This window comes from Aulostomus chinensis, chromosome 13 (genome assembly GCF_037954235.1).
Source record: "Aulostomus chinensis isolate RoL2024-O1b breed Wild chromosome 13, RoL_Achi_v1.0, whole genome shotgun sequence".
NCBI lineage: Eukaryota > Metazoa > Chordata > Actinopteri > Syngnathiformes > Aulostomidae > Aulostomus > Aulostomus chinensis.
The window spans coordinates 1835471-1846938 of record NC_141332.1 but is presented as its reverse complement, the minus strand read 5'-3'; the positions used below and the strand labels follow the sequence as shown (position 1 = coordinate 1846938).

The window sequence follows — 11468 nt, the reverse complement described above, 5'->3', positions numbered from 1 at the left end:
CTGAAGTAAGGCATAAAGTCTTTCCACAGAGTAAAGTAAAGTGCACATCTGCCACACAACGATGAATGAAACACTCATAAAAAAGAAAGTATTGGGCCAAGAATCAACTACAGGGCTGCCCCCTGAAACAGTTGTTTAAATCATCACTTGGGAAGCCCTTGAGTCCACAGAGTTGTTCAAGTCAAGCTCAGACTTGCCACTGTAGCAGCTGTGCTCTGCACTGACTGGTCACGGCAAGTGACAAGGCATGCCAAGTTACAGTAGCTCTCCCCACTCACAGGATCTCACAACTCTGAAATGTTTAACCACTACAGACACATCTGAGCCAGGATCAAACCACAACAAGATTCCCCCCATTGAGGCAGTTATTGGTGGTGGACCATTATCAATGACCAACTGTTTGCAGACAGCAGACAGCCGATGAGCGGTGAGGCCCTGCTAGCCTAGAAAGTGGCTGTGCCTGCTTGTTGTGATCAGCACCCTTTGTCCTGCATGTCACAAAATCATCCAATTCACCAACAGTTTAGTTATCACTAGAGGTGTTAACCAGGTTGGTTCTAGGTAAGCAAAGGCAAAACGGAGGTATGGGTACACAACACACAGTACTTAATGTGCTTCAGATTACTGTCTTTTTTCTAAAATATGAACCATTATTGCTATTATTATTATTATTATTATTATTATTATTATTATTATCATCATCATCACACAGTTCATCTTGATCTTTCCTTAAATCATGAATTTTATTCACAAGCTTTCAAATAAATGTTGGGAAATTCGGGATATAGACTACACCATCTGAAAATGTAAGAGCCTCCAGAACAATTAAACTCACATACACTTCCTTGCAGTCGTTCATTCTTATTTATATTCACTCTCTTTTGCACTTTTCATGGGAACATGACAGAATAATGCTGAGGCCTAACTTTGTGTTCCCTTTGATGTTGCCTGCATATAACCAGTTTGAGCAGTTGAAGCTTACTTTTCTGCTACATTCATCGTAAATCACTCAGTAGAACACACACATCAGCTCAATGTCTAAAGAATAAAATGTAAATGTAACCTCAAACCACATATTCCTTGTCACTGTGCTCCTCTTTGTGTATTTTGTGTACCCAACATGTCAACCCCTCCTTTAACCTCTTTCATGCTCCCTACCTTCTTTCTATCCCTCATTCTGGAATAACACAAACCGAGTCGACGGCAGTTGACAGGTGACGCTTTGGATGAAAGTCCTTGTCTCCAGCAGCTGTCACCAAGTGCAGGAAGGAGCTGAGAGAACCAAAGTAAGATAGATTTTAGTTGGATGTAAATGGAGGGAGACAGGGAGGGAGTAGAGGTGGGATAGGAAATGAAGTCGTGGCCTGTTGCTCCCAGGGTGCTGAGCCTCTAATTGACGGTGACGGGTTGATGGCAGCTCTTTGTGACCATCACTGTGACCACCCCAAACACACACACACACACACACACACACACACACACACACACACACACACACAAAAACATAGAGCCATCTTCACAAACCTTTCTAATTTTCCACTCACATTTCTACACTAATTTCAAAGAGGGATTTGGATTTCAGTGGAATTGGCACACACTCATACTACTAGCAAGTGTTACAACTAGCAATGATGTAGATGATGACAGTGTATGGTCCAAAACTAGGCAAACACTTTGGGTAATTATATTGAGAGAAAATAAGGCTATAGTCCTGAACCTTTTTTTTGGGGGGGGGGGGGGGGGGTTATCCTGGTAGTGTGGTAGTGAGGTGCATTAGGCCTACTAACAATACTTACCTGCAGTTCTAGTCACTGCCTCTGGGGGGAGTTTTAGCCCAGTCAGGTTCCCGCTGACAGTCAATTGTGTACGAGCTGAAAAAGAACAAAACAACATACGTTAGTTAAATACATGAATGAAGATGTACATTCGGGTTGAATAAACAGTCAACTTAGAAATACAGTCTCCTCCTTATTGTAGCCATAAGTGAGTTACTAAAAATGGTGACTAGGTAAATCAGGGACTGTGTATGACTGAAAGAGGAAAAACAGAAGCCAGATGAAGTTGAACATCAGCCAGCACATTCACTGGCTAGCTAGCTAGGAGAGGAGCTAGCTACGGCATTGTGAGATCCGGACAAGTGGAAAGGATGAGTACTATGATCGGCAACCTGTCAGCCTACAAGGCTAAGGAATAGAATTGGGAGGAATATTGCGAGATTCTTGAACAGTGTTTTGAAGCAAATGGCATTGATGATGGGGAAAGCAGAGAAGTGTTTTCATCAGTGTGGTGGGGCCAGGTACATACAAGCTAATGAGAAACATACTGAGTCCAGAGAAACCTAGCTCGAACATACATGACGAGCTAAAGACACAAATGCAAATTCGACTTACATTCTCACCAACCTAATAACACTGCCACTGAATATGTAGCTGAGCTGAGACAATTAGGACATGATTGTAACTATAGCAGGACTCTACAGCAAATGCTAAGAGATGGGCTTAAGTGCTGGATAAATGACGACAGGACGCTTGCTGGCTGAAACAGATCTGACTTTTGAGAAGGCTTATGAAATGGTTTTAACTGCCAAAGCCACTAGTAGAAATGCTCTAGACCTACAGACCAAAGCAGTAGATACCATTAACCAGGTGAAGACAGAGGGAGCAGGAGTGAAAGAAGATGAGAGAGGTAACAAGGGTTATCAAAGACAGAGAGAATGCTACCGTTGTCACGGAAGGCAGTACAGGACAGCAGAGTGCAAGTTTAAAGAGGCCAAATGTCACAACTGTGGTAAAATAGAACATAATTAGTAAGGCTTGCTGTAGCCAAAGGAGGGAAGGTGCGGGCACCAGCAAGACGAGGCCACCAAAAGTGGAGCCCAGAGGCTCACATTCAGTTCGCCAGAATCGGAGGAAGCAATGACATGCCTGCACACAACTGGAACCGGTATGACCGGTATAAAGAAAGTGGCACTCTTTGAAGAAAAGGTGGAGGTAAGTAAAGAAATTGTGACTTTAGAAATTGACAGAGTGCAGTATAACCATAGTGAATGACAGCCAATTCAAACGAACCTGTAAAAAAGAAATAACGTCCCCCTCTGAAACAAACCACACTCACAGTGAAGTCATGTACGGGAGAGAAAATCAATGTAGTTGGGGTGGCAGAAGTAGAAGTGAGAAATGCGGGGGAGGTTAAAATGTTCCCTTTGTCAGTAGTGACAGGTGCAGGTCCTAACCTGCTGGGAAGAGAGTGGCTGAAAGCCATAAGACTAGAGTGGGATGAAATAAAATGTGATAACATAGACATTGACTGTCACTGGCTGCAGTGGGCGTCCAGGGCAAGAAAAACGGGACGTAACAAGAGCTGTGGTCTGGCCGTGTGGCCGTTTATTGAACAAGACCACAATCCCAACACAAATACAAACACTACTGAAGATAGCTGTGGATGGGATAGCCAACGGTAAGCCCAAAACAAAATGTTTCTTACCTGAAGGAGTAGGGTGGTCAAAGGGCCCTCTAATTAAGCTATCACTAGCCGAAGGGGCTCAGCACACTAGCGAGGCTCCCAATGGGAAAACAGCAAAAATAAAAGTGGCTAACTAACTGAACTACATTGGGCACTTGCCTGGAACCAAACAGAAATTACAGAGGGGCTTCCGCTCTACCTCTTGTGGATCTAACACAAAGCGACACTACGTGTGAAAAGCACAAAGAAAAAAAGAACAGTATGTGAAAAAAAACAACAAAAGTCTCTCTCTATCCTGGCCACAGCACTTGGGGAGGAAATGAACAAAAGAAACTCCCTAACTAACATACACAAAGCTACGCTGTCACACACCGAAGGCAGTTAAAACACACTGAAAACAAGCACTAGCATACAAATTAGGCATACGAATTCGGCACATGGGCGGCGACGTGGCAACAACAAGATTCACTATACGCTCTGCCCCGACGTCTGGACCAGGTGGGTTAATAAAGGGAGGAGGGGCAGCAGACGAGGGCAAGGATTGGCTGCAGGCTCTTCAGCGGCAACCAAACTCAGCTGTGCTGGCTCCCGTGACGTCGTCAGCAGAGGCAGGGCGACGAAGAGCAGGAAGGAAGGAGGGCAAAGGCCCCAGGCCGTAACATTGACACGACAAGAAGTGCTCACTAAAAATGAGGACGTTTTTAAAAAAGAACTAGGACAGCTAAAAAAAACATGAAAGCAACTATTTGGGTGTCTGTGATGCCCACTCCAAATTCTATCCACTGTGCTCTGTCCCTTATGCCATGAGGGTCAAGGTAGAAAAAGAGTTAGACAGACTGCAGGAGCAAGGAATGATATCCCCAGTTAAGTTTGCAGAGTGGGCACCACCAATAGTCCTTGTCTTGAAGCCAGATGGTTCTGTTTGGATATGCAGCAACTACAAACTCACAGTAAACACTACTTCATCACGAGAACAATATCCAATTGCCCATGTGTGACTTGTTCAACACCCTAGAAGGAGGAAAACAATTCTCAAAACTTGATCTCAGCCACACATACCAACAGATAATTATGGAGGACGAGTCAAACAATACCTCATAGTGAACACACACAGGGGCCTGTTTACGTACAACAGGATAACATTTGGCCTGTAATCAGCACCCACCATCTTTCAGAGAACTATGGAAAGTCTCCTCCAGGGCATACCATTGGTGGCCATCTACTTAGATGACATTTTGCTCACCGGGAGCGATGAAGCAGTGCATCTGAGAACAGTGTATGAAGTACTCCATCGGCTGAGGGAAGCTGGCCTGCATCTCCATAGAACTAAGTGTGTGGTCTTGCAGGACAAGGTCAAATACCTAGGACACAAAGTAGATGTGGAGGGCTTATGCCAAGTGGAGAGCAAGTTGAGGGCTATAGAAGAAGCCCCCACTCCAACCACAATGACTGAACTGAAGCTAGGCTTGCTAAACTGCTATAACATATTCCTGCCTAATCTAGCCACATATCTTGCCTGGATCATGGACATAGGGCAGGGAGCAAGATAAAGTTTTCCTGCTGTCAAAGCAGCTACTTGAATCTGCCAAAGTTCTGTGTCACTTTTCAGCAAATAGAGAGATGGTGTTAGCCTGCGCGCCTCACCATACAGAGAGGAAACCGTGCTCTCCAACGTGATGCAAGACAACGGTAGGAAAGCCCCTGAGTTTCATGTCACAAACAGCTTACCATTATGTTTGGTATTAAACGGTTCCATAAATACCTTTATGGGCACACTTTTACAGTCAGCACAGACCACAAACCATTGATCTCACTCTTCTATAAGAAGAAGCCCATGCCACAGATGTGCTCACCCAGAGTGCAAAGGTGGGCAGTCCTACTGAGAGCCTATGAGTACAAGACAGTCTCCAAGCCAGGCAAAGATCATGCAAATGCAGATATAATGAGCAGGCTGCCACTGCCCCAGACCAAGGAGGGGGATAACATAGACCAAGTACTCATGATTGATGTGATGCATGAGTCTCCAGTCACAACCTCACAGGTCAGAAAGTGGACAGCCAAGGAAAAAACTCTCTCCTACACTAATGTTGTCTGAAAGATTTGCCAAGAGAGGTTGACTCATCATACAGATCATGAAGCCAAAGGAGGCTGAAACTGAGTGTGAAAGATGGATGTGTACTGTGAGGGGCAAAAGTAGTGATCCCCAAGAGAGGGTCTGTACTAAATGGCTACACAACCCACACCCGGGCATCTAAAGAATGAAGGGCCTAGTGTGCTCGTACGTATGGTGGCCAGGAATGGACATAGTGCGACGGCCCTAGGCCTTAAGCCAGGATCTGTGTTGTCTTGTTACCCTCTTTCCTGCCTGTGCTCCTCCTCCTAGATTCTCCCTGATGGTCTGGCCCCTCCCACCTCGTTGAGGGTTTTGGTGCCACCTGGTTTGAGCCTTTATAAGCTGGGGAATTCCAAGATGGTGGCCTCTCTCTCTCTCTCTCTCTCCCTCCTTCCTGGAAGGCTGGTGCCTTTTAGGCACTTCATTTTGGTTTGGTTTGGGTTTTTGATTGTGTTTAGTTAGCCTTGGTTCTTGGTACTTCTAGTTTAGGTTGGCAAAACTCACCTTTCACCACTGACTCTACACCTCATAGTTTGCTTATGTTCAGTTACCTTTAATAAATTATTTGTTTATTTAAACAGCTACTGTGTGGTCCTCCTTCCTGGTTATGCCCTTGAAGAAGCTGGGCATAACAAAAGAGATTGAGCAGGAAGTGTGGTCCTAACAGGCATGTCAAGAAACCAGGATGTGTCCAGCCTGGGCCCCACTCCACCCATGGGAGTGGCTTGAGGTGTCATGGAGCAGACTCCACATTGACTATGCAGGCCCTCTCCAAGGGAAGATGTTCCTCGTCATTGTTGATGCATATTCTAAATGGATTGAGGCCTACTCCACCAGCTTAGCAACAAGTGAAACCACAATAAAAAAGCTGAAGCACTGTTTCAGCATGCATGGCCTACCGCAGATGATTGTATCTGACAACAGCATCTGCTTCACAAGTGCTGAGTTTGAGCTGTTCATGCAGAAGAACGGCATTCAACATGTCACATCTGCTCCCTTCCACCCTGCAGCGAATGGCCTGGCTGAAAGAGCCATGCAGATATTCGAAGGACTGAAAAAGGTAAAGGAAGGGTCCTTGGAGACCAGACTACTCCTGTTTAATTATGGGATCACACCACAAACGACCACAGGCCTGTCGCCTGCCACAATGCTCATGTCTGCATTCCATGCTGGATCTGCTGGATCACAATCAGCTCAAGCAGAAGGAGTGACATGATGCACACAGTAAGTGGAGGGGCTTCTTCCCTGGGGAGGAGGTGTACATCCAAAATGACAGCTATGGACCCACGCATAGTGTAGGAGAGCACTGGACCCGTCTCATACACAGTGCGAACTGGAGATGGACAGTCCAAACAAAGACATGTCAACCAAATCAGGAAGCGTCAGGTTGCAGAGACCAGGGACATGACCCTCATCTGAGAAGCTGCTGAGCCAGTGCAAGAGGTCGAAAAGACTGAGAGAAACCAATTAGTCATAGGCAAGCTCATGAACACAACCTATGCCCTTTGTCGCCAAGAAATCACTGGCGCTCCTACAGGTCCACAAGTGAGAGACATGGTGGAGAGATGGCTCAGCCCTGCTTATGGATTCGCAGGTAAAATAAATAAATAAATAAATAAAAACCCAGCCCAGATCTTGCTCTTTTAATGGCATAGCATGTAATCATTTATATACTAGCTTTCCTCCACTACTTTCCTTTCTCATACCTTCCTGTTAGAAAGCAGTCTTTGAAACTATATTGAACCAATGTTATTTTTCAAACAAGACGTCACTGAATCAACATTAAAATCTGATGTTAATTATACATCACGTTGCACCATTTTTTAATATTGAAACAACACTGAAATTCTGAACATAGAACAACAGAATTTCAATGGCATTTCAATTGTCAGGAGTATTGAAACAACGTTACCGGGACTTGTTGAAACAATATTGAACCAATGTTATTTTTCCAACAATATGTCATTGAATCAACTTTGAAATCAGATGTTGATTCTACATAATATTGTTGCCTTTTTAAATATTGAAACAACATTGAAATTTTGATCTTAGAACAACAGAATTTCAATGGTATCTCAATTATCGGGAATGTTGAAACAACGTTGACATTTCTACTTCACTATGATCAACGTGGTTTCAATTCAATTTCAACTGTAATATCCAGACCAAAAAACTCTGCTTTATCTACAGCCTGGATGTTAAAAAGTGATGGAAACCTTTTAGTGGAGACAAGAAAGGACTTCACTAGATGATTTTAGGGTACACATTTATAAATAGACATTTTTAAGATAACATATGAACTTTATCAATCCCTCATTAAGAAAAACTAACTTGGAATAGAAGCAACAATAACAAAAATAACTTGTCAGAATTTTTTTTACAAATAGAAGGATTAGAAAATTGTCTTGTATTTCCTGGTGGCGTCCAACTCCCACTGCTTGGTCGGGTGCATATCGCAGCCACTTCTGCACTTCCTGGGCAAAGATGAACAGGGTGACTGTTCCTCCTTGCTGTACAAGAGCATCTAAATAGAAAATAGAAAAATCTAAACAATTAAAACTTCCACATTTATTGTTCTTTAAACACGGTATTACAGTTCAGTGGTTTAGGATCACAATTCACTTTACCATTGGGCTTAATATATAAAGTAAAGCCCTTAGTCAACTAGAATACTTTATGAATATTAAGAGTGATTTTGAATTGGCCAACAGGTGGACAGCATGGGATGGCTCTATGACTGAGGAAATAACTCTGGTATTTCTTTATTTCACAGTAGCCTACATTACACACAATCATGTTTAAATGTAAAAAAATATGAGAGAGAGAGTACAAGATCTACACCAGGATTCTCAGCCTTGATATTGTGCCTTTTGTGATGACATAACCATGTAATTCATAGGTCACATAACAAATTTTGTTCAACAATGTAAAATACCAGTAAAAAGAAATGCCCATGAAGGACCGTATTTCACATTTAAGGTTCTGTCCTCATCTCAGCCAGGTGGTGAAATGAGTCTTGATCCCACATTTGATCGCTAGTATATCTTGAACTAATGATATTTAGATTATATTCAATTTATCCTATCGTCGGTGTAATAATTGGAAGGTGGTAGCTCATTCATAGTTCAAAGCACAGAGGAGAGATGGCATAACATTCCTGCACTTGCCTTTTAAGGCCTGCTGGACATTGCTCTTTGCATCTGTAAAAAATATGAGAAGGGAACTCAAACCATTTGACAGGGTTTGCCGCAGGTTTAAATTTTGAATCTTCACGCTGACATATTGAAATGTTTCTTTTTAAAATATACCCACAGGAGTATACAGTTGTATACAGCTCTTTTCATGCAGTGTCATGATGTCCTCTTTTCTTACACATTGTAGTTACTCCCACTGATGGCTGGGGCACACTGCCAGCATTGCTGCACAGGTGTGAGAGTATGTTTGTCTATTAGGAACTAAAAGTGTGATATATTTCATTGAGAATGTAGTCCTAGAAATGAGTGTATTCTTACAGTTTTCTTAAACACATCTGCTGACCTAAACTCCCTTTTAATTTAGAAAATCAAGAGAACTATTTGTTTACAGAAGGGGTAAATAAGCCTAAGCTATATTAAACCATCTGAATTCTAATCAAAGAGGTTACCTGAAGCATGTTACACATTGAGCATTTGCAAGCCTCTCTGAAAAAGCGTGTAACTAACATATAGGTCAGATTGTTGTTGAATTCCATGACTCTTCCAAGTTTATTATGTGCGAAGGAACCAAAGGCTTGGGCTCCCACATCAACAGCAAATGACTGAATCACAGTCTTTCTCTGGACAGAAGTGTATACAGAATACCATAAATCAACAGACATTCATTATTACCTTCTAATTCTTTTCAGCTGCCTCCACTTCAGACTGGATGTCTGTTGCGTCGCAGTCTCAACTGAGATACCTGGTCAGCCATTTGTTTGCGTCAGCATGGTTGCCTACAATTAAAACATCAGCCAGGCATAGTTAAGGTGAGGGAAAATTATATTGAAATATGAATGTTGTTATTAATTGATATGAATGTCAACATTCATATTATACATCATGCAGTAGTTTATATTATTGACATTAGTATTATTAATACATCCAATATGTTCATATTGTTCATACATGTCCCAAACTCACCATGACCACTGAGGACCTTAACTGGCTGGTGCATCTGCCATCCAGCCTTTGGCTGCTCCCTGTTGAGGATGGCTGCATACACCTTATTGGCATCCTTGGTGTTGAGGGGGTCCAGAGGACCTTGTCACCATTGAGCATCAAGCATCTCTTGGCAATTCAGGTTGAAATGCATGCAAAATGCTCAAAAGTGCAGTCAGTGCTACTAGTGAGACTGAAAATGTCGAGGCCCAGAATCTAAGACTTGTCATTAAGAAATCTATTGTCGAGGCGTCATCATCGTCATCATCATTATCCTTATGACCATCATGATCATCATCATCATGATCATGATGACGATCATTGTGATCATCATCATGGTAGAGATGATCACAATCAAGGGGCTGAGCTGATGGACAGTCATGAGCAGCAGGCACTGATGCATGGGTCTCACTGAATGTTGAGCTTTCAACTCTCACAGATTTTCCTGGAGTTGGCTGTTCCTCGAGAACTGAAGAAACGCCAGACTCCGACACTACATCCCTGCACTGATTAAACACTCTGCCAAGGTTTCCTTGCATGTTGGGATCATAGGTTTTTTTCAAAATATGTAAGAATGTCTGCCTTAGTGACTTTGAGCACTGATAATACTTTTCGCCTCTTTGTCCAGCGTGATGCCATTTTGCAAGTGGTGAAATGAATAAATTCCTAAGACTACCAAGTTAACCTTTCATTGTTTGCTTTTATAGTTAGGTGATCTGTAAGAGAATCGAAAAAGCCAAAGTTAGTGTTGCAAACATTCTTTGTTGTGATGATTCCCCTTATCTTCAAATACAGGTTTAGTTTTGAGACGCATTTATATACTTTAAAAAGTGTGGACTCTGCAGACTTTTTGCCTTGCATCCCACACACTAGTTTCCACAAATCAAATCAAAAATGATTCACAGATTTGTTACAAACCTTGGCCTGTACATATTATCAAACATTAAAACCAGATTTTTGAACAATAGATAGGAGATTATGTGCTTACCTGGGTGCTTACTTGGGTGCTTGGGCTGAAAAAAAAAACAGAAAAGAGCTTCACTGGACACAGTGATCACTAGGTCAACCATACATCATCTCAATTTTGATCATATTTCTCGGGCAACTCTAAATAGATATGCATTCCCGTGCAGTTTCCCGCTCAACTGTAAATCAACGGCTTTTCAAAAACGGTCAATTCTTTTTCAATTACTTATCAACATTGGTGTCATCACCCCGTCAACCATAAATAGATGGTGAATCAACCACAATAAGAGATCATAAATCAATGTTGTTTTAATGTCAAAGTCATCAACATAGGGGACCATCAACATTTCAATGATGATTCAATGTTTATTAATCATTGAGAAATTGATATCAATCATTCTGACAGTTAAGATGAAATATCAACATTTATTCAACGATGTCTTGCAGTCCGGGCGATTTATGCCTGTGTAACAACTGTTAGGGAAACAATTATACATGCCCATAAATGGCTATGTATATATAATTTAGGGGTGAGATTCAAATTCATCTTTAGTATTTTACTGTTCTCCCTGCTGAGAGATATTAATCAACATGAATCTTTAATTCTGGCATGCCGCCTTTGAGCACTCAGTTTTATTTTTTTCCAATATTTAAGTAAATGTTTTAAAAATCTGACTTTTCAAAAATCCCCCAAAAAGTAAACTGGAGCTCCAGGGTTGCACACATGGCTTACTCTGACCTATTTTTGCCAT

At 42.2% G+C, this 11468-nt stretch overlaps 1 long non-coding RNA gene across 1 annotated transcript; it reads right to left on the bottom strand.

Moving 5' to 3' along the window:
- Positions 1 to 259: 259 nt before the first annotated feature.
- LOC147250479 (uncharacterized) lies at positions 260 to 3958 on the bottom strand. The gene is made up of 3 exons (XR_015119013.1): positions 3484 to 3958; positions 1797 to 1871; positions 260 to 1433 (listed from the first exon to the last, which is right to left on the bottom strand). It is a non-coding gene; the product is annotated as an uncharacterized LOC147250479 (long non-coding RNA).
- Positions 3959 to 11468: the final 7510 nt, after the last annotated feature.